The 22,449-nt window shown below is 42.1% G+C and overlaps 1 protein-coding gene across 1 annotated transcript in view; it reads left to right on the plus strand.

Moving 5' to 3' along the window:
* CFAP47 (cilia and flagella associated protein 47) overlaps positions 1 to 22,449 on the plus strand; it is a 772,366-nt gene that overhangs the window by 14,118 nt on the left and 735,799 nt on the right. The gene's annotated exons all lie outside the window — the stretch shown is intronic.

The raw sequence follows: 22,449 nt of genomic DNA on the forward strand, positions 1-22,449 counted from the left end.
GATGCAATACCAGCTTTCAGTGCTTTGCTTTGTGTAAACTTAGCTGTCAGTCAGAACAATGTACCAATATTTACAGCCTCTTTGTTTTAAGAACAATATCTTTTTTTCTAAATGAGAAACATAATTGGAGTGTGTTTAAAAATATTTTCACCCAGAATTTTGAATTTTTTTTTCAGCTTTTAATTTTGGGTGAAAGCTGTGTGAATCCTGGGAGAAAACATTTGTAAATAGACCATGAAGACTTTTGTTGTTGACTTTTCATTTAATAAATGCTAGTTGCCTGGCTGTCATGATGGCCACCTTGTTTCACTTTCTTTGAATCACTAGCCTAAAACAGATAAGTGGATAAAGACTTAGAGCTCAACTCTTAGATAAGCAAGTAAATACAAAAAGCATGTGTATTCGTATTCTTCTTCTTCTTCTTCTTCTTCTTCTTATTATTATTATTATTATTATTATTATTATTATTTCTTCAGGTACTTACATAGCACCGTCAATTTACACAGTCATTCTTCCTTTAATCTTTGTGTATTTCTTCCAGATCTATGCACTTAGAGCCCATTCACACTTGTGCAACTTGTGGGCCATAGACTTCAATGTAAACCCTCCAAAGTCACATGAAAGTTGCACCTGAATGTTGTACATGCGACTTGTGTGCGACTTTGTACAGCACAAACAATTGTTCTTGATCAAAACCAAAGTTGCACTCATCAAAAAACAGCCGCATCATAGTCGCACTGTAAAGTTGCACGATTTTGAAGTTGCACAAGTGTGAATGGGCTTTAATCCAGTGTGATACTTTGCCTCTGTGCAGGAGCTTCCTGTAACAAAGACCGGTCACTGCTCCTCTATCTCCTTGGGCAGGCTGACTGATCTTGTATTCACCCCCTCCTGTAGTTTTTTTGCATATAACAGAAAACTACACAAGCGATCCCTCTCACAGCCCATCTCTTTGCACAGGCTATATGCAGCACGGTGATGATGTCATCACTACTTTTAAAAGTTATAGCTGGGTTTGCAAAATATTTGGCGCACATAATGCATATTTATATCTGTGGCTATTGAGGAATACATTTTCAGGAAAGTTTTTCTTCCTGACGTTCAGCTTCAAAACAGACCTAGCTATAATAATGTAAGGTCCACCTAAAATATTAGAGACCTCTGCCTCTTCACAAATAAGAATTTTAAAATGAAAAACAAAAAAAGTTAGTGTTAAAGTTGTTAACCACTTCAGCTGTCACACCTGTAGCCTAAGGACTCCAGTACAAAGTTTACATTACTGCTGTGGACCTGTTTATACAGCAACAACTTTGTTAAATCCTTACATATACCCAATGAAGTGACTGGCCTCAGGGGATACACAGAGATTAAACAAATCCTCCTACATCTGTTCAAAATCCAGAATTTATAAAGTTTATCTGAGCTGTCAGAAAACAGAGTGGAGAGCTGAAATTACACTCTGCAGAGCTCAGTAAAGAGAGCTGATTGGAGGGAAAGGAAACACCCCTTCACACAGCACACAGGAACAGAACTAAGGTGATCAGTCACAGGCTGTGTGCTGGAGCTTCTTCCTCTGTCACCTTTTTACCTTTTGGTGTTAGGAAAACTTGTCAGAAGTGATTCATGCTGATAGCAGATGAACAAACCAGCAAACAGAAATGATACTTAGTGCTTTGGATTGAGACATGTACACACCATAGAGGGATATGCTTTGTTCATATTTCATGTTTGAAGTTTACAACCACTTTTAAGATAACAAAGTATGACAAATATACATTATATTGCCAAACGTATTGGGACATTCCTCTAAATCATTGGATTCAGGTGTTCCAATCACCTCCATGACCATAGGTGTATAAAATCAAGCATCTAGGCATGCAGACTGCTTCTTCAAACATTTGTGAAAGAATGGGTCACTCTCAGGAGCTCAGTGAATTCAAGCGTGGCACTGTTATAGATTGCCACCTGTGCAATAAGACCATCTGTGAAATTTCCTTGCTACTAAATTTTCCACGGTCAACTGTTAGTGGTATTATACCAAAGTGGAAGCCACTGGGAACAACAGAAACTCAGCCATGAAGTGGTAGGCCACGTAAAATGACATTGTGGGGTCAGCGCATGCTTAAGCGCACAGTGCGCAGAAGTCGCCAACTGTCTGCAATAGCTAAAGACCTCCAAACTTTGTGTGGCCTTCAGATTAGCACAGCAACAGTGAATAGAGAGCTTCATGGAATGGGTTTCCATGGCTGAGCAGCTGCATTTAAGCCTTACATCACCAAGTTCAATGCCAAGTGTCGGATGCAATGGTGTAAAGCACACTGCCACTGGACTCTAGAGCAGTGGAGATGTGATCTCTGGAATGACAAATCACGCTTCTCTGTCTGGCAATCCAATGGACATGTTTGGGTCTGGTGGTTGCAAGGAGAACGGTACTTGTCTGACTGCATTGTGCCAAGTGTAAAGTTTGGTGGAGTGGGGATTATGGTGTGGGGCTACTTTTCAGGGGTTCGGCTTGGCCAAGGCATCAGCATACCAATACATTTTGGACAATTTCATTCTCCCAACTTTGTGAGAACAGTTTGGGGATGGCCCCTTCTTGTTCCAACATGACTGTGCACTAGTGCACAAAGCAAGGTCCATAAAGACATAGATGAGTGAGTTTGAGGTGGAGGAACTTGACTGGCCTGCACAGAGTCCTTACCTCAACCCGATAGAACACCTTTGGAATGAATTAGAGCGAAAACTGCAAGCCAGGCCTTCTTGCCTGACATCATTCCCTGCTCTCACAAATGTGCTTCCAGAAGAATGGTCAAACATTCCCATAGACACACTCCTAAACCTTGTGGACAGCCTTCCCAGAAGAGTTGAAACTGTTATAGCTGCAAAGGGTGGGCCAACTCAATATTGAACCCTACAGACTAAGACTGGGATGCCATTAAAGTTCATGTGTATGTAAAATCAGGCATCCCAATACTTTTGGCAATATAGTGTATTTTTTAAAGACAAATAAAACTTCATTTTGGTGATATCGTTTTTCAAAAATGATACAAAAATGAATAATACATTTTTTCTCTACTTTGTCACACTTTACCAGTGTTAATCTAAAACAAATTAGTATTACTGTAGATAAGAAGTATATATCTTGTTCTGCAATTTGTCCCCCTTAACATGACACTAAAATTATGATTCTTGTACAAAACGTTTCACTGAAAGCAGGGTTTTTTTTTTCAATTTTGCTGGTTTTAATGCAACTTAAAAACACTACAAACAAAAAAAATAAAGTAAAAAAAAAGTCTTGAACGTTAATGGTTAGAAAAATAGAAATAACCCCCCCCCCCCAAAAAAAAACAAACAAAAAACAAACAGCAGGAAAATAATGACTAAAGGGAAGAAGGAGATAATTAGGACTGATTCTACCTGAAGGGGCTGTAATCTTAAAAGTAAATAGGAATAGGAATAACATTGGAATCTCTCATTAATGGGGAACAGGGGAAATGTGGCTATTACCATTAAAACTGCAGGCTACAATAGTAAATTGTCCCCTGTAGTGCTTCATACAAAAATATATTATCTGTAAGAGTGAAAGAAAAAACAGGAACATCCTTCCATCCAGTATTTTCAAATAAACAAATCAAAAACACGTATATATTGTAACTTGATATTAGCTTGCATAATTCAGTGACTTGTGGTTTCTCCAGAAATCCAGAAGGTGGCAGCAATAAAATTGCTATAAAACCAGAATACATTGCTGCTAATGCATGTATTCATTTTGCTAACTGCAGAACAGAAACAACAAGAGAGTGGTGCATGATGGTATTTTTTGGCTCCATCAAATCGGTTTAATTAAAAATGAAAGCAGTGATGAGATCTTTGAAGACTCCAAGCCCTGCTAGTTTCCTGGTCCATGTGAGCTCCAGCCTACATAGCTATCCCCTTCTGTACACTCCTTTTTCTACAGATGAATCCCATTAAAGCTTTAACATTGCTTGAAACAGGATAATATGAAGGGATACCTGTGTTCCCTGTCACATCACTGTTGTATTACCGGTGCATGTGTCTTACCGTACATATAGAATAGACAGAATATATTATTCTTTGGAATTACCCAACCTAACAAAACACAGCAGCAACAGCTGCAATTCATTCCCTTGTGAGTTGCTTTTAATGTTTAATGGTGTTTTGTAATGCTTTCTAGCACAGGCCCAAAGAAAGGAGACTGTGCTTCACTCCTTACTGTGTATGTACGAATACCTGTGTGGATGTGTTTGCACAACCTCAGACTCTCTCCCGTTCTCCCCGTCTTCATCAGAGATAACTCTCATACAATAAACATGCCTAAAATTGAGAAATACTGTATATTCTTTTTATTCATATATATATACAGTGTGATATATATATATATATATATATATATATATATATATACAGTTGCAAGAAAAAGTATGTGAACCCCTTGGGATTACGTGGAGTTTTGCATGAATTGGGCATAAAATGTGCTCTGAACGTCATCTAAGTCACAACAATAGAAGAACACTGTCTGCTGAACGTAATACTACACAAACATTAGATGTTGCCATGGTTTAATTGCACATAACATGTAAACATTCACAGTGCAGGGAGGAAAAAGTATGTGAACCTTTGGACTTAATAACTGGTTGACCCTCCTTTGGCAGCAATAACCTCAACCAAACGTTTCCTGTAGTTGCAGATCAGACCTGCACAACGATCTGGAGTAATTTTGGACCACTCCTCTTCACAAAACGGTTTCAGTGTAGCAATATTCTTGGGATGTCTGGTGTGAATTGCTCTCTTAAGGTCATGCCACAGCATTTCAATCAGGTTGAGGTCAGGACTCTGACTGGGCCACTCCAGAAGGCGTATTCTGTGCTGTTGCAGCCATTGTTTTGTTGAATTACTTGTATGCTTTGGGTCATTGTCCTGTTGCATCACCCATCCTCTGCAGAGCTTCAGTTGGCGGACAGATGGTCGTACGTTTTCCTGCAAAATGTCTTGATAAACTCTGGAATTCATTTTCCCATCAATGACAGCAATCCGTCCAGGCCCTGAGGCAGCAAAGCAGCCCCAAACCATGATGCTCCCTCCGCCATGTTTTACAGTGGGGATGAGGTTTTGATGTTGGTGTGCTGTGCCTTTTTTTCTCCACACATAGTGTTGTGTGTTCTTCCCAAACAACTCAATCTTGGTTTCATCTGTCCACAGTATATTTTGCCAGTAGTGCTGTGGAACATCCAGGTGCTCTTTTGCAAACTTCAAACGTGCTGCAATATTCTTTTTGGACAGCAATGGCTTCCTCCGTGGTGTCCTCCCATGTACTCCATTCTTGTTTAATGTTTTCCTTATTGTAGATGTGTCAACAAGAATGTTAGCATGTGCCAGAGATTTCTGTAGGTCTTTAGCTGACACTCTGGGATTCTTCTTTACCTCATGCAGCATTCTGCGCTGTGCTCTTGCAGTCATTTTTACAGGACGACCATGCCTAGGGAGAGTAGCAACAGTGCTAAACTTTCTCCATTTGTAGACAGTCTGTCTTACCGTGGACACATGAACATCAAGGCTTTTGGAGATACTTTTGTAACCCTTTCCAGCTTCATGCAAGTCAACAATTCTTGATCGTAGGTCTTCTGAGAGCTCTTTTCTGCGAGGCATGGTTCACATCAGACAGTGCTTCTTGAAACCAGTAAACCCCAAACAAGTGTGTGTTTTTGAAGGGCAGGACAGCTGTCAGCAACACATCCAATATCATCACACTGATTGGAGAGAGAGAGTGAGATTAGAATGCTAGCTGAAAAATCAAGCATATATCAATATAAGTTGCAGCTTTGCAACACTGACCCCTGGTTCACATATGTGCGGCTGTGCGGACCATGTTTTGCACGGGCACGAGAGCCCATTCATTTGACCCTTGGTTCACATATATGCAGCCATGCGGGCCGAGTTTTGAATGGACACGAGAGCCCATTCATTTAAATGGACTCCCATGCCCGTGACATGCAGGGAAAAAGTCCCTGCACTTCTTTGGAAAATGCAGCCCGCACGGTAACCTCAGTTCCCAGTACGGTTGCGTTTTCCAGTGCGGGCAGCCTGCTATTAGAACTAATGGCACCTGCCCACGGGTCCGCAATTCTCTGTGCGGGTGGTGCGGCTGCATGGATTTTCATGCGATTCCGCAGCGGCACCACCCACACAGATGTGAACCTAGGGTGAGAGCTGACCTTGAAAGTACACATAAGACTTTAAAGGAGAACTCCAGACAGGATAAAGTTCAGTAAGGCCACAGGACATCAGTTGTTTTTTTTTGTTTTTTTTTCATTTCTTAGCAGGTGTGCACTTTTACTGTCACAGCATTGTGATTAATGGGAGGGTTCATAATTGAATTGAACTATGTGATTGTGACTACAACACTCAGAAGCAAGGTCATTTTTCAGGCAGGCATTGTTTCTGCTACAGATGCTTTCTTTTAAATGGTGTGTTGGAATGTGAAAATGCTAGAGGAATTGTTATTTTCAGCGCGTTTCTATTAACAATTATTTTGTCTTTATGGTAGACTCTCCTTAATTAGTTATTGTCAGTGCATTTTTATTACTGATTATATATTCTTAGTTGTAGACTCTTGTCAATGTCACTTGTATTTGTATAGTTGTAATTGTTCAGTAGACGTTGTTTGCAGATCTGTGGAAATGTTCTTGAAACTATAGGTCATGAGTTTCTTCAAATTGATTTACATTCATTGGAATATTTGCATTTAAAGCAATAAACCCTTTCTCAACCAGAGCCATTTTTGCATTTTTTGCATACATGTTAAATGCACAGTTTAGGCCTGAAAAGTAGTTAAAACCCCGAACAATATAGCACGGTAAAGCAGAGACCGTGGAGAATAAAATGGTGGTAGTTGCATTTTTTTATGTCATGTGATATTAGTGCAACTGTTTATCAAACACATATTTTCAGTAAAAAATACATCAAACAAATTCCAAAACAAAATAAATCAATACAATACAGCTTACCAGTCATTAGATGTGATGGCTGCATTAGTTTTCTTTTTTTAGGCTTTCTTTCCCTTTGTTTATACCTGGTGATCTGTCCACATTTGGACAACAGTATTGTCAGTTTGAGGGGAGGGGAGTGTTAGATATACTAGGAAAATTGTATACACTAACACATTGAAGGCAAAATGCAGCTAATACGTTATAATCAGTTACAGCAGTTTTTTTTTCATTTTGGCATAAAGATTTTACATAAATAAAAGCTGATCATTGTAAGCACCCGTGTCAGTGTTAAAGGGTTTGTCTCATCCTTGTAACTGATGCATTTGCTGGAGAGTTTGTTCTGCTGAAAAATAACAGACTTACTGGGTGGATCACCGGATGAAAATAGAAGAAAGAAAGCCTACAAAAGAAATCTAATGCAGCCATGACATCTAAGAATTAGTAAAATGCAATACAACAAACGTTTACTTTTGGGTTTAATACTGGTTTCATTTTAATGCACACAAACACAATGTTTTATCCAACGTTTTGGCAAAAAAAAAATTAAGTTGTTGATGCCAAGCATGTCAAGGCTAAAACTGTGTACCTGTGAAATGGTAACAAGCTGCAGTATCCAAAATTGTCGATAGTCAACACTGTGCCTTTGAAGGTCAGCATGCTAAAGTTAACAATGAACGCTGGCCCTAGAATTAACTTTACAGGTCAGCAGGCTAAAGTTAACAATGAACGCTGGCCCTAGAATTAACTTTACAGGTCAGCAGGCTAAAGTTAACAATGAACGCTGGCCCTAGAATTAACTTTACAGGTCAGCAGGCTAGAGTTAACAATGAACACTGGCCCTAGAATTATTGCTCTAACTTTACAGGTCAGCAGGCTAGAGTTAACAATGAACGCTGGCCCTAGAATTATTGCTCTAACTTTACAGGTCAGCAGGCTAGAGTTAACAATGAACACTGGCCCTAGAATTATTGCTCTAACTTTACAGGTCAGCATGCTAGAGTTAACAATGAACGCTGGCCCTAGAATTAACTTTACAGGTCAGCAGGCTATAGTTAACAATGAACGCTGGCCCTAGAATTATTGCTCTAACTTTACAGGTCAGCAGGCTAGAGTTAACAATGAATGCTGGCCCTAGAATTAACTTTACAGGTCAGCAGGCTAGAGTTAACAATGAACGCTGGCCCTAGAATTATTGCTCTAACTTTACAGGTCAGCAGGCTAGAGTTAACAATGAATACTGGCCCTAGAATTAACTTTACAGGTCAGCAGGCTAGAGTTAACAATGAACGCTGGCCCTAGAATTATTGCTCTAACTTTACAGGTCAGCATGCTAGAGTTAACAATGAACGCTGGCCCTAGAATTAACTTTACAGGTCAGCAGGCTAGAGTTAGCAATGAACGCTGGCCCTAGAATTATTGCTCTAACTTTACAGGTCAGCATGCTAGAGTTAACAATGAACGCTGGCCCTAGAATTATTGCTCTAACTTTACAGGTCAGCAGGCTAGAGTTAACAATGAACGCTGGCCCTAGAATTATTGCTCTAACTTTACAGGTCAGCATGCTAGAGTTAACAATGAACGCTGGCCCTAGAATTAACTTTACAGGTCAGCAGGCTAGAGTTAACAATGAATGCTGGCCCTAGAATTATTGCTCTAACTTTACAGGTCAGCAGGCTAGAGTTAACAATGAACGCTGGCCCTAGAATTATTGCTTTAACTTTACAGGTCAGCAGGCTAGAGCTAACAATGAATGCCGGCCCTAGAACTATTGCTCTAACTTTACAGGTCAGCAGGCTAGAGTTCACAATGAATGCTAGCCCTAGAATTATTGCTCTAACTTTACAGGTCAGCATGCTAGAGTTAACAATGAATGCTGACCCTTGAATTATTGCTCTAACTCTGATGTCACACAGTGATACCTATAATGTGTAGTGCAATTGCCTTTTATTTTTTTACATTGATGCACTGGATGAGCACATTTGCAGGATTTAGGAATGTTTTTATTGATTTTAAGGTTTAATTTTTTTAAGGAGTAGAGCGAAAAGCCACCACACAATGGATCGATCACAAATGTCCACGTTTATTGTACAAACCACAAACATTACACAAACAGTACGTGCCTTAGAACCAGACCCTCTGATGCATTTCACCCAATCAGACTAAGCCCTGATTGAGTGAAATGTGTTAGCTGTGTGGCCATACAGCAGGGAGTGTCTTTGCCATGTTTTTGGACAGTTTGTACACTAATTATGCATGTATATAATCATTCCAAACTACGTTGGCTTTTCCTTCTGATCCTGGGATTCAAGTTGTAATGGGGAGAAGCTGCTTGGAGAGGAGAGCTCCTTATGTTTATGTTTCATTTTATTTTCACTTGTGTGTGTGTGGAAGTGTTCAAGTGGCTGTTCCACTAGAAAGCCAACAGTCAGCTGAATAGATGTAAACAGACTTCTGGGCAAGTCAGCGGCACCGAGCCATCTAGCAGAACCGCGGGCACCGGGTCACCAAGCTCAACAGCGGGCACCGAGTCATCTGGCACGACAGCGGGAACCAAGTCATCTGGCACGACAGTGGGCACCGAGTCATCTGGCAGAACAGCGGGCACCGGGTCACCAAGCTCAACAGCAGGCACCGAGCCATCTGGCAGAACAGTGGGCACGAGTCATCTGGCAGAACAGCAGGCAACGAGTCATCTGGCAGAACAGCGGGCACCGAGCCATCTGGCAGAACAGCGGGCACCGAGCCATCTGGCAGAACAGCGGGCACCGAGTCATCTGGCAGAACAGCGGGCAACGAGTCATCTGGCAGAACAGCGGGCAATGAGTCATCTGGCAGAACAGCAGGCACCGGGTCACCAAGCTCAACAGCGGGCAACGAGTCATCTGGCAGAACAGCGGGCACTGAGTCATATGGCAGAACAGCGGGCACTGAGTCACCAAGCTCAACAGCGGGCAACGAGTCATCTGGCAGAACAGCGGGCAACGAGTCATCTGGCGGAACAGCGGGCACCAAGTCATCTGGCAGAACAGAGGGTACCGAGTCATCTGGCAGAACAGCGGGCACCGAGTCATCTGGCAGAACAGCGGGCAACGGGTCACCAAGCTCAACAGCAGGCAACGAGTCATCTGGCAGAACAGCGGGCAACGAGTCATCTGGCAGAACAGCGGGCACACAGTCATCTGGCAGAACAGTGGGCAACGAGTCATCTGGCAGAACAGCGGGCAACGAGTCATCTGGCACGACAGCGGGCAACGAGTCATCTGGCATGAGAGCGGGCAACGAGTCATCTGGCTGGATCGGGTCATCAGGCCAGGTAGGATCATCCAGCTGGGTAGCGTGCACTGGGTCATCAGGCATCCGGGCATCAGGCTGAACAGAAGGCGGGTTCTCAGACCGCAGGCTGATTGGTTTGGATACTGGCAGGATGGTACTGGTTGGAAAGAATTTTCGCTTCTTCCTGGTTTTAGTTACTGGAGCACTGTAAGTAGACGCAGGTCTGTAAACAGATGGAGCAGCTGCAGACAGAGAAGAGCTGGAGGATGGAACAGAGGAAGGAGCAGTTGCTACAGAGGGCTTCTTTACAGGATTAAACTCAGGATAGGTGCAGCGAGTGGGAACAGGGTTCTGACATGTGGTTGATAGCAGGGTATACTGGGCTGGAACTGGAGGTGCTGTTGGGAATGCAGGAATAGAGCTTTGCAGAAATAGATTAGAAGCAGGACTGGGTTGTTGCAAGCTGACTGAGGCTGGGGGTAACAAATCTGACCATATCTGTAATACCGGTTGAACAAAGACTGCACTGCGTTTATACAATCCACAAGCACATGTGATGGACAAGCTGCATAATGCTTATGGAAGCAATCCGGATCATCCTCCAACAACCATACCAGTGATTCCACTTGATCTGCACTAAATGGGGGAAAAAAGTCATCCCTGCTTTCAGGAGTACTGGACAGAGCCAACTCAGCACAAACCTGGATCAATGGTTGTACCTCAGAAAACTCCATGCCCCGATCCACTAGTGAATGAGCAACCTGCATGCACTCTAGCAGCTGATCCCTGGCATACTTCTTCAGAATCTGATAGCCGTATACTCTGTCTTCCAAGACTAGCAGAGACAAGTACTCAACCTCCTTAGGATGCATCCTCCACAAACAACAAGCCAAGATGGCTTCCCTGTGTGGCCACTTCTGGTCAGGATTGGCCTTGGTGTTCTGTTAGGGATCCGGGTATGACCAGAAATGTGTGGACTGACACAGGGAAGTAGCAGGCTTCAGGAACACAGGCGTAGTCAGGCTGGAGAGGTGGAATGGTCAGGCAGGCCGTAAGGTACTGTCAGGCACCGCCCGGCGGGATCTCTAGTGACCCACAGAACAGGATTCCCCAGGGCGCGGAGTCTAAGCCCCAGTCTCCCTTTTCACCAGAGCCCCTGATTGTGGGGATGGACTTGGTGCAGGACTGAGACCAGGTCGCGGCCCCTGAGTGCACCCAACTGTGGTAGAGGGGTCCGCCGAGGGTATGTACCGGGGGAAAGCCTGATGTGAAGGGGCTGGCAGGTTTGGACAGTAGTGACTGGATCCATGCGGGATGGATGGATCGTCTGGGTAGCATCAGGCGTAGTCAAGCAGGCCAGGTCAGCAACGTGTGGGCAGTGAGGTACCGGAGGAGCAGGCAGAGAATAGTCAGGGTCACACGCTGGGTTCAGTAACTCACGGGCAGCACGGTACAGAGGATCAGGCAGAAGGATGGTCAGGCAAGCCAGGGGTTCAACAGGAGACGGTCAGCAGAGGTCAGGATCAAAGCAGGGTCAGCAACTAGGCAGGAACACAGGATACCAGGTACAGGGGCTCATGGGAAACATACACCAAGGCACTGATCACAGGCCTGGGCATTCCTTAAATACACCTCCTGCAATCAGCCCCAGGTGTTGGCTGACTGCAGGAGTGAGCTTCTGGCTGCTGAGAGCACCCGCTGGTCAGCCCTGGTACTGCAGCCCACACGGCAGGTGAGTCCCACCACCAGTGCTGAGTCCATTCCTGACAATGCTACTTGAAAGGACTAAGTTAAAGTGGTTCCAAAGGCGTAAAGTTTTTTTTATCTGGTGGAAAACCTCTGACATGAAATATGAACAAAGCATATCCCTCTCTAGTGTGATCTTGTTTCTATCCGGAACACTAAATGTAATTTTTGACTGCTGCCTCCTTCCTCTGCTATCTGCATGAGTCATTTCTGACAACGTTTCCTGACACCAAGAGGTAAAAAGGTGACAGGGGGGACCTCCAACACTCAGCCTTGGATTGACAGCCTCAGCTCTGTTCCTGTGTGCTGCGTGGAGGGGGTGTGTCTGTTCACTCCAATCAGCTCTCAGAGCTCTTCTCACTGAGCTCTGCAGAGTGTAACTTCAGTTCCCTGCTCTCTGCTCTATGGAAGCTCTATGATAAGCTGTATAAATTCTGCACTTTGAACTGTCTGAAGTGTAGAGAAGAGATGGCTGCAGATAAATAGGCACAACAAATGTAGGAGGATTTGTTTAATCTCTGTGTATTAGCTGAGGCCAGTCACTTCACTGGGTCTATGTGATGATTTTAAACCACTTTAATTAATTCTCTGCATTAAGGTATAAAACCTTCCATGGTCAGTTCTCCCAGCACCAAACCCCCCTCCCAACCTTTAAACACTTACTTGGTTCCTCTTTTGATCCATCAATGTTCTCATCTGCAGCAGTGCTACTCTCTCATCCTGTTCTCTATTCACAGGACACAGAGGCAGCAGCAGAAGCCATTGCTTCTTGTTGCTGTCAATCAAATCATGTGAGGTGGGAGCAAAAAGTGGGGCTGAGCCTTGCTGTGTGTGTCTGAATGCACACAACCTGGCTCAGAAGCGTGCCCACATGAGTGCCCTCATAGCAAACGGCTTGCTATGGAGGCACTCAGAGAAGAGGAGAAGCAGACAGTGCCAGTGGGGGACCCCAGAAAAGGAGGTCATAAGCCGCTCTGTGCAATACCCTAGTACAACAGGACAAGTAAGTATAACATGTTTATTTATTGAATTAAAGTGAAAGTCCAGTCAAAACAGGACTACGCGTAATCCAAGCCCCCACACCCATTCTAAGCCTTATACTAACTAAAGTTAAAGGAAAGATGCTTATACTTACCTATTCTAAGAGCGCTCCGGTCCGGTCATGTGATTGTCTCCCAACGTTGACTTCATGGGAGAGGAGGGACAGTGGACAAGTCTATGTGTGAATTCACTGAACAGACTGTTGTTTCTGCTCTCTCCTCTCCCCTGCAGCCGGCCATTGGGGAGATCATGTGACTGGACTAGAGCGCCCTTAGATTAGGTAGGTATAACATCTTTCATTTACTGGGTAGTTAGTACAGGTGAAACTTGAAAAATTTGAATATCGTGCAAAAGTTCATTTATTTCAGTAATGCAACTTAAAAGGTGAAACTAATATATGAGATAGACTCATTACATGCAAAGCAAGATAGTTCAAGCTGTGATTTGTCATAATTGTGATGATTATGGCTTACAGCTCATGAAAACCCCAAATCCACAATCTCAGAAGATTAGAATATTGTGAAAAGGTGCAATATTCTAGGCTCAAAGTGTCCCACTCTGATCAGCTAATTAAGCCATAACACCTGCCAAGGGTTTCTAAGCCTTTAAAAGGTCTCTCAGTCTGGTTCAGTAGGGATCACAATCATGAGAAAGACTGTTGACCTGACAGTTCTGCAGAAAACCATCATTGACACCCTCCATAAGGAGGGAAAGCCTCAAAAGGTAATTGCAAAAGAAGTTGGGTATTCCCAAAGTGCTGTATCAAAGCACATTAATAGAAAGTTATGTGGAAGGGAAAAGTGTGGGAAAAAAAGGTGCACAAGCATCAGGGATGACCGCAGCCTGGAGAGGATTGTCAGGAAAAGGATATTCAAAAGTGTTTGGGACTTTCACAAGGAGTGGACTGAGGCTGGAGTCGGTTCATCAAGAGCCACCACACACAGACGGATCCTGGACATTGGCTTCAAATATCGCATTCCTCTTGTCAAGCTGCTCCTGAACAACAAACAACGTCAGAAGCGTCTTACCTGGGCTAAAGAAAAATAGACCTGGTCTATTGCTCAGTAGTCCAAAGTCCACTTTTCTGATGAGAGCAACTTTTGTATCTCATTTGGAAACCAAGGACCCAGAGTATGGAGGAAGAATGGAGAGGCACAAACTGCAAGATGCTTGAAGTCCAGTGTGAAGTTTCCACAGTCTGTGTTGATTTGGGGAGCCATGTCATCTGCTCGTGTTGGTCCACTGTACTTCATTAAGTCCAGGGTCAACGCAGCCATCTACCAGGAGATTTTGGAGCACTCCATGCTTCCTTCTGCAGACAAGCTTTATGGGAATGCTAACTTTATTTTCCAGCAGGACTTGGCACCTGCCCACACTGCCAAAAGCACCAAAACCTGGTTCAATGACCGTGGGATTACTGTGCTGGATTGGCCAGCAAACTCGCCTGACCTGAACCCCATAGAGAATATATGGGGCATTGCCAAGAGACAGATGAGAGACATGTGACTGAACAATGCAGAAGAGCTGAAGGCCGCTATTGAAGCATCCTGGTCTTCCATAACACCTCAGCAGTGCCATAGGCTGATAGCTTCCATGCCACGTCGCATTGAAGCAGTAATTGCTGCAAAAGGGGCCCAAACCAAGTACTTAGTACATATGCATGCTTATACTTTTCAGAGGTCCAATATTGTTCTATGTACAATCCTTGTTTTATTGATTGCATATAATATTCTAATTTTCTGAGATTGTGGATTTGGGGTTTTCATGAGCTATAAGCCATAATCATCACAATTATGACAAATCACGGCTTCAACTATCTTGCTTTGCATGTAATGGATCTATCTCATATATTTCACCTTTTAAGTTGCATTACTGAAATAATTAAACTTTTGCACGATATTCAAATTTTTCGAGTTTCACCTGTATAAGGCTTAGAATAGGGGAGCAAGCAGGTTTAAGCTTAATACTAGCTTTCCCATTAGACAGACGTTTGTAGTTAGATTGAATCAAAATGACCTTACATGGATCGAAATTCAGCTGGTCATTGCTGAACCGACAGAATTTCAATCTATCTATGGACAGCTTAATTACATAGTTACGTAGTTAGTCTGGCTGAAAAAAGACAAAAGTCCATTCAGTTCACCATTAAAAAAAAAAAAGTTATAATTCTATACCCACAGTTGATCCAGAAGAAGGCAAAAAAAACAAGCAAAGCATGAACTAATTTGCTCCCGCAGGGAAAAAAATTCCTTCCTGATCCCCCAAGAGGCAATCGGATATTCCCTAGATCAACTTTATAAATTTTAGTATACAGTTATATTCTGTGTATTTAGGAAAGAATCCAGGCCTTTTTTAAAGCAATCCACTGAGCTGGCCAGAATCAACTCTGGAGGGAGACTATTCCAAATTTTCACAACTCTCAATGTGAAGAAACGTTTCCGTGTTTGGAGATTACATTTCTTTTCCTCCAGATGTAAAGAGTGCCACCTTGTCCTCTGTGATGACCTCAGGATGAATAGCTCTACACCGAGTTCACTATATGAACCACTGATGTATTTATAAATGTTGATCATATCCCCCCTTAATCTCCTCTTATCAAGAGAGAATAAATTCAGTTCCTCTAATCTTTCCTCATAGCTGAGCTCCTCCATGCCTCTTATCAGTTTGGTTGCCCTTCTCTGTACTTTCTCCAGTTCCCCAATGTTTATTTTTGTGAATTGGTGCCCAAAACTGAATTGCATATTCCAGATGAGGTCTTACTAATGATTTGTACAGGGGTAATATGATATCTCTCTTTCTGGAGTCTATACCTCTTTTAATACAAGAGAGAATATGTCTGATGCATGCATATTCTTAGCCCTCAAGTGCATAACCTTACCTTTATCAACATTAAACCTCATTTGCCACATAGTTGCCCAATTAAACATTGCATTAAGGTCAGCTTGTAAACTGAAGACATCCTGTAAGGATGTTATTCCACTGCACAGCTTGGTGTCATCTGCAAAGACTGAAATGGGATTTTTAATCCCAGACCCTATATCATTTATAAATATATTAAAAAGTAAGGGTCCCAACACTGAACCTTGGGGTACACCACTGACAACCCTAGACCATTCAGAGTATGAATCATTAACCATTACTCTCTGAATACGACCTTTTAGCCAGTTTTCTGTCCATTTACATACAGATTTTTCCAAGCCCGTAGATTTTACCTTACACATTAGCCGCGTGTGGGGAACTGTGTCAAACGCTTTAGCAAAATCCAAGTATACCACGTCCACCGCTACACCTCTGTCCAAGGTTTTGCTCACTGCCTCATAAAAAGAAATCAGATTTGTTTGACAATGTCTGTCTTTAAAATATTTTTTTCCAGCAAGAACTCATCTATGTGGTCTTTTATTAAACTCTCCAGTATCTTCCCAACTATAGAAGTTAAACTAACAGATCTATAATTAATTGGTGAAGATGTTGACCCCTTTTCAAAATATTGACACCACATTGGCCTTACACCAATCCAGTGGTACTATGCCAGTCATTAAAGAGTCCCTAAAAATTAGAAACAATGGCTTTGAAATGACAGAGCTCAATTCTTTAAGGACCCGTGGGTGTATGCCATCTGGTCCAGGTGCTTTATTCACCTTTATTCTGTCTAAATATTTTTGGATCATATCAATTGTGAACCAATGTGGATCATCTGGAGCTGTGTCAATACCAGGCACATTATGGACAGGAGCTCCCCCATGCTCCTTTGTATACACAGAGCTGAAGAAGGTATTTAATACATTTGCCTTCTCTTTGTCCCCAGTCACCCACTCTAGATTATTTTGTAAAGGGCCTGCATGCTCGAACCGGACCCTTTTACTATTAATATATTTGAAGAATTTTTTGGGGTTGGTCCTGCTATCTTTTGCAATCTGTTCATTTTCAATTTTTGCTCCCTTTATTTCCTTTTTGCATATTCTGTTATATTCTTTGTAATGTTTAAACGATGATCGTGTCTCTTCATTTTTATATTTAATAAAAGTTATTTTCTTATTATCTATAGCTTTTTTAACTTTAGCTACATAGGTTTGATTTTTAGCTTTTTAAACTTGTTGCCCAGGGGAATATATTTTGCAGTGTGTTTACATAAAGTCTTTTGCAGTGTGTTCACATACAGTCTGAAGAACTCCCATTTCTGTGTTGTGTTCATTGATGCCAATATTCCCTCCCAGTCTAAGTTTTGGAGAGCAGCTCTCTGCCTTGGAAAATTAGCTGTCTTAAAATTGAGCATATTTTTCCTGTATGTGCTCGCTGTTTACAGCTAACAATAAATGAAATCATGTTATGGTCACTGCTACCCAGATGTTCTTTTATATGGACATTCATAATAAGCTCTGCAAGGTTTGAGATTACCAGGTCCAGCAGAGCATCATTCCTAGTAGGGGCCTCTATGAACTGTACCATAAAATTGTCCTGTAGTAGGTTTAAACATTTTAGCCCTTTAACTGTTCCTGCAGTACAATTACTCCAGTCAATTTCCTGGTAGATAAAATCCCCCATTATTATCACTGTCCCAGCCCTTGCAGCCCTTTTGATCTGTGCAAGGAGCTGAGTCTCCACCTCCTCATTAACACTGGGAGGCCTATAACAAACTCCAATGATTACCTTTGTAGTATGCACCCCCGTGTACAGTTCCACCCATAATACTTAAGCCTCATCACACTCTCCATCAACTAGGTCCTCTTTCACACTCGCTCTGAGATCACTTCTCACATAAAAACAGACACCACCACCTTTCCTATTTACCCTGTCTCTCCAAAAGTGAACATAGCCAGGAATATTAATGACCCAGTCATGTGAAGAATGAAGCCAAGATTCAGCAATACCCATTAAATCATAGTACTCTTCATGCACCAAAGCTTCCAACTCACCTATTTTGCTTGGCAGATTTAAATCATTGACACCTTGTTCACACGTATTTTGCATATGTTTTATTTTCATACAAATGGTATAAATTCCACTGGTTGTTTGTAACGTGGGAACCTTCTTATCATCTGCCATAGCCTTCCCCCCATCTTTCCCCATTCCACCAACCAAGAAGTACTGACCGCTGTCTGATCTGTCTACCCCGTTATAATCTAATTCTCCCTCCCCCCCGATCCTAGTTTAAATACTCCTCCAGCCTTCCCATAAACCTCTCCCCCAGCACAGCAGACCCCCTTCCATTTAGGTGCAAACCACCTCTAGCATATAGGTTGCACCCCAATGAATAGTCAGCCCCAGGGGCGGACTGACCATTTGGAAATTTGGGCACTGCCCGAGGGCCCGGGGTCAGTAGGGGGCCCCATGAGATGCCCCTGGTACCTTTTTCATAGGCTTTTTTGAGTTTGGGCAAGGACACAGGGGCCCCATGATCCCCTAATGCCCAGGGGCCCCATGAGTTGTCAGTCCGCCCCTGGTCAGCCCAGTGCTCTACAAACCCAAATCCTTCCCTCTTACACCAGGTCTTCAGCCATGCATTGAGTTCTCTAATCTCCCACTGTCTTTCCTGAGTTGCGCATGGCACAGGCAGTATTTCAGAGAATATCACCTTGGAGGTTCTTCCCTTCAACTTGCAGCCTAGTTCTTTAAATTTATTCTTAAGGAGCCTCCATCTTCCATGTATTCTGTCATTGGTCCCAACATGAACCAAGACAGCTGGGTCATGCCCAGCCCCTCTCAGTAATTTATCAAGCCGGTCCACCACATGCCGAACCCTGGCACCAGGGAGACAAGTAACATACAGCACAATGTACAGAGTGTTGCAGGCAGGAGGAGTGGGAGAAGGTTGGGGAATGAGGAATAAGGGGGTGGGAGGGAGAGAGATGGTGGGCAGAGGGGTAGAGGGAGGAGGGGGGAAGTCACGGTAAAAGAGAGAGAAGGGGTGAAAGACAATAAGCACAGAGGGATGTACAGAGGTTACTTCCAGTGGTATCTATGCAATGGTTACTCCTTCCATATGACTCTGTATATCTGCTTTTTTTTCTCAATCAGGACTCTTTCACACATGGTTGGCAGTGGTTATACCACTCTCCCTTTAGCTAACAAGGCAGTGGCTGGGGCTGTACACATGTTGCAGCTGTTTTGCTTTGCTTCACAAACATGGCAGGAGTTATACATTGTATACAGTGTAACTCTCTGTCCTTTCAGAGAGAAAGAAAAGCGTGTTTAAACAATAAATAAACAAACATAATAAAAAAATAAACAAAATACATAGATCAAGGTTTAATCTAGGTCTGTGCCAGGGTTAGTGTTTGGGTCAAGGTCAGAGTCAAAGGTCAGGGTCAAGAGTCATGGTCAGGGTCAGTTGTGTTTTTTTTTTGGTCAGGTTTTTTTTTTATAATTAGTATCTTTGTCAGTTAGTGGCAGGAAAAAAAAAAAGCAAATTGCACACTATTGTTTCTGGTTACAAACGACAACTAACATACACACATGTGTATCATCGCAATCGTCAGGAGCAGGAGAAATTATTTTGGGTTGTTCTTTGGTGGTAGGTTATAGTGGTAGCAAGAAATATACAGCTAAATTTAAAAAAAATTTTTTTTACTATTTTGGGCCAGTTGTCCTTTGGTAATAAAAAAAAAAATCAGGACATATCCATTACCATTTACCACCAAATGAAAGCCCAATTTATCCTGAAAAAACAAGGTATAATCCACCTGGATGCACAAAGTAGTTGTGATGATATGTACGGTTTTGCTAACACATGTCAAAGTTGCCAGATTGCTGGCGCCATGCAGGTCTCCTGCAGATCTGTCAGTATAGCTCCTACAGGACGAACAGGCAAGCAGATATACTGACAGGAGAGCAAATGAACTACCACGGTGCTCCACAACGCCATGGTAGTTCATTGAGAACTACAAGCCAACAGCCACAAAGGCTGTCGGGACTTGGAGTTCATTCATTCACAGATTTCTAAAAACTGGTGGAACATGTAACATGTTCCCAAAGGTGAGCTTATCCGTAGCCTCCCTAGCGGTCTGATTATGTCAGTATTTCTGTGCTCAAAGTGGTACATTTTTTTGCATGGAAATATGTAGTTTTTTTATTGTGGGCCTGTAATTTTTAGGAATAACTCACTGAAATCTGTCCGAACAAGAGTCTAGTAAACATCCCGGGTATGTTAAAATTTGAAATATGAAATCATAAATTATAATTTAATAAACAATCATAAAAAAAAATAATATAATAATAATAAAGTTAGTTCAATAAAATAATCAAACCAAAAACACTGAAATTTGAAATATAGCGCCAAGTTCGCACATCACTGAGCAAAGTCGCAAAATCGTTTTCAGTGTTTGATGATGAATTTCCCCATGAATCATTATCACTCAATTCTGCAAGTGGTTCTAATTTACTATCGCTGTTCTCTAGCTGGTCTAAAACTGCTTTTGACCTAAAGGGACGCTTTTTGGACACCATGGACATTTCTCAGTTTCAAGGCAAAAAGAACAGTAAAAATGCAGGCAGGGCACAGGTCAAAGCACTCGGGACAAAATGCATGTGAAATGGTTTGATACAGTAATGTTTTAATATGTGATTTTAGTGTATTTAGTGAATGTCACTTTTTGACATTTTTAAATTTCCCTTCAGTTCCGTTCCCGTATGTCCTGATGTTGCAGGGAACGGAACCCGGAAGACAGATGCCGGCATCGGCCAAAGGACATTGCCGGAGACGCTGCAGGGGGGACATCGCAGGAGCGAAAAACAAGGTAAGTGAAGAAGAGATCCTGGAGCGACGCTGCAGGGTATTCCCGAGTGTAGCTCGAGGTTACCGCTTGTGGTGCTGAAACTTTACCCCGAGCTACACTCGGGAATACCTCCAGGGAGGTTAAAAGCAACAGGGGATGCAGTCCTGCTAATAAAATGTGATGGATTACTGCCTCTGTTCAGTGTGTGACAGGGTGCAGTGGGCTGCCCTTCCCTCAAGACCCGTGTACCCCACACATACTTGCATCCATTATGATACATCACTGGTGATCCAGGTCTCCACAAGGAATTGTTTCATCACTTGTGTTGTTTGTGTAGTACTTACACACTTTATTCTCAGTTATGTAGATAGAGGTAGTCATAGAGGGTACAACACTTTCTCAGCCTAAAAACAGCCTGTAGCATTCTGGACAACCACATCTGTCTGATCTCTATGACAAAATGTTGACTCCAACATTATTATCATATCGTGTGCTCTTGCATTTCCTAATCAGTGTGTGTTTTCCATTTAGACATTTAAAATATACTTGCTCCATTTGTGCCTGGCAACGTTTTGCACCCTCCATATTTTGGGCATACTGCTTCCATGAAGCCAAAACAAAAATGAAGATCTGATATCTAATGCATACAATGTAGTTGTTAATGTATTCTGTCTTTTTAATTTGTTTTGTTAAATTCCTTATTTTGGAAAACATTATTAGTAATGTTGTTTTGTCTGCTTTACATACTGTATAAACAATGCCATATGGAGTATGCTATTGGAGTGCACATTTTCCAGAGTTAATTCGTAACATGAAGCTGTGTATTTTTTGCATCACTGCTTCATTGACATTAAAATTATAATGCTGTCAGCTTACTTACGAAAGCTGTTACACCTTTAACACAATGACATTTCAGCTTTCAATCTTCCCTCAGTTCATAGGATTATTTATAGTGTACTTCACATTTGGACATTAAATGAAATTGATTAATGATTCACGCTTATGGTGCACAGTGTCCGGTATTTCTGCTTTAAACACTGGGGAATCTGTAGTACATAAACTTGGGGTCTACTCTTTACACTCTTAACTACATCTGTAGGAACTTACATTACAGCTGCCAAAATGAAGACAATACTGGAATGCATAAATTGTACCACTGAGAGCTTCACTCTGATTTTGTTCTCTTTAACTCAAAGTATTTCACTGGAATTTATTCAAAAAATAGCACAAGAACTTTATGAATTGGTTGTGTGTGCTGTATGTATATACATTGTATATGTAAAATAGGTGAAGAAAGGGACCCCCTATAAAGCTTGGGACTTTAAAGGCTTGAATATATACTAAAAGAGTTTTTTTTATAAAAAAGTACAAACTTTTTATTTTGTCAAATAATTGTTTTAGCACATAGACATACAATACATCATCCAAAGTCATAGTACAGCATCAACATCAAAATATGAATTACATGATAAGGATACCCAGTATGACTGTGTTTGATTGGCAATAAAAATATATTGTAATATCACCGTTTTGTATACATGATTTCTGCCACCCAAACTCTGAGGGCCATAGGGGATGGTCCCGCCACAGTGTACATCCTCTTCAGATCTGTGTCAATATTGCTGTCCATTGGATCCTTAAAAGACACTGAACCTTCAAGTGGAAGTGTT

This window comes from Staurois parvus, unplaced genomic scaffold, assembly GCF_062004578.1.
Source record: "Staurois parvus isolate SC_StPar_1 unplaced genomic scaffold, SC_StPar_1.0 ptg000696l, whole genome shotgun sequence".
Classification (NCBI taxonomy): Eukaryota; Metazoa; Chordata; class Amphibia; order Anura; family Ranidae; genus Staurois; species Staurois parvus.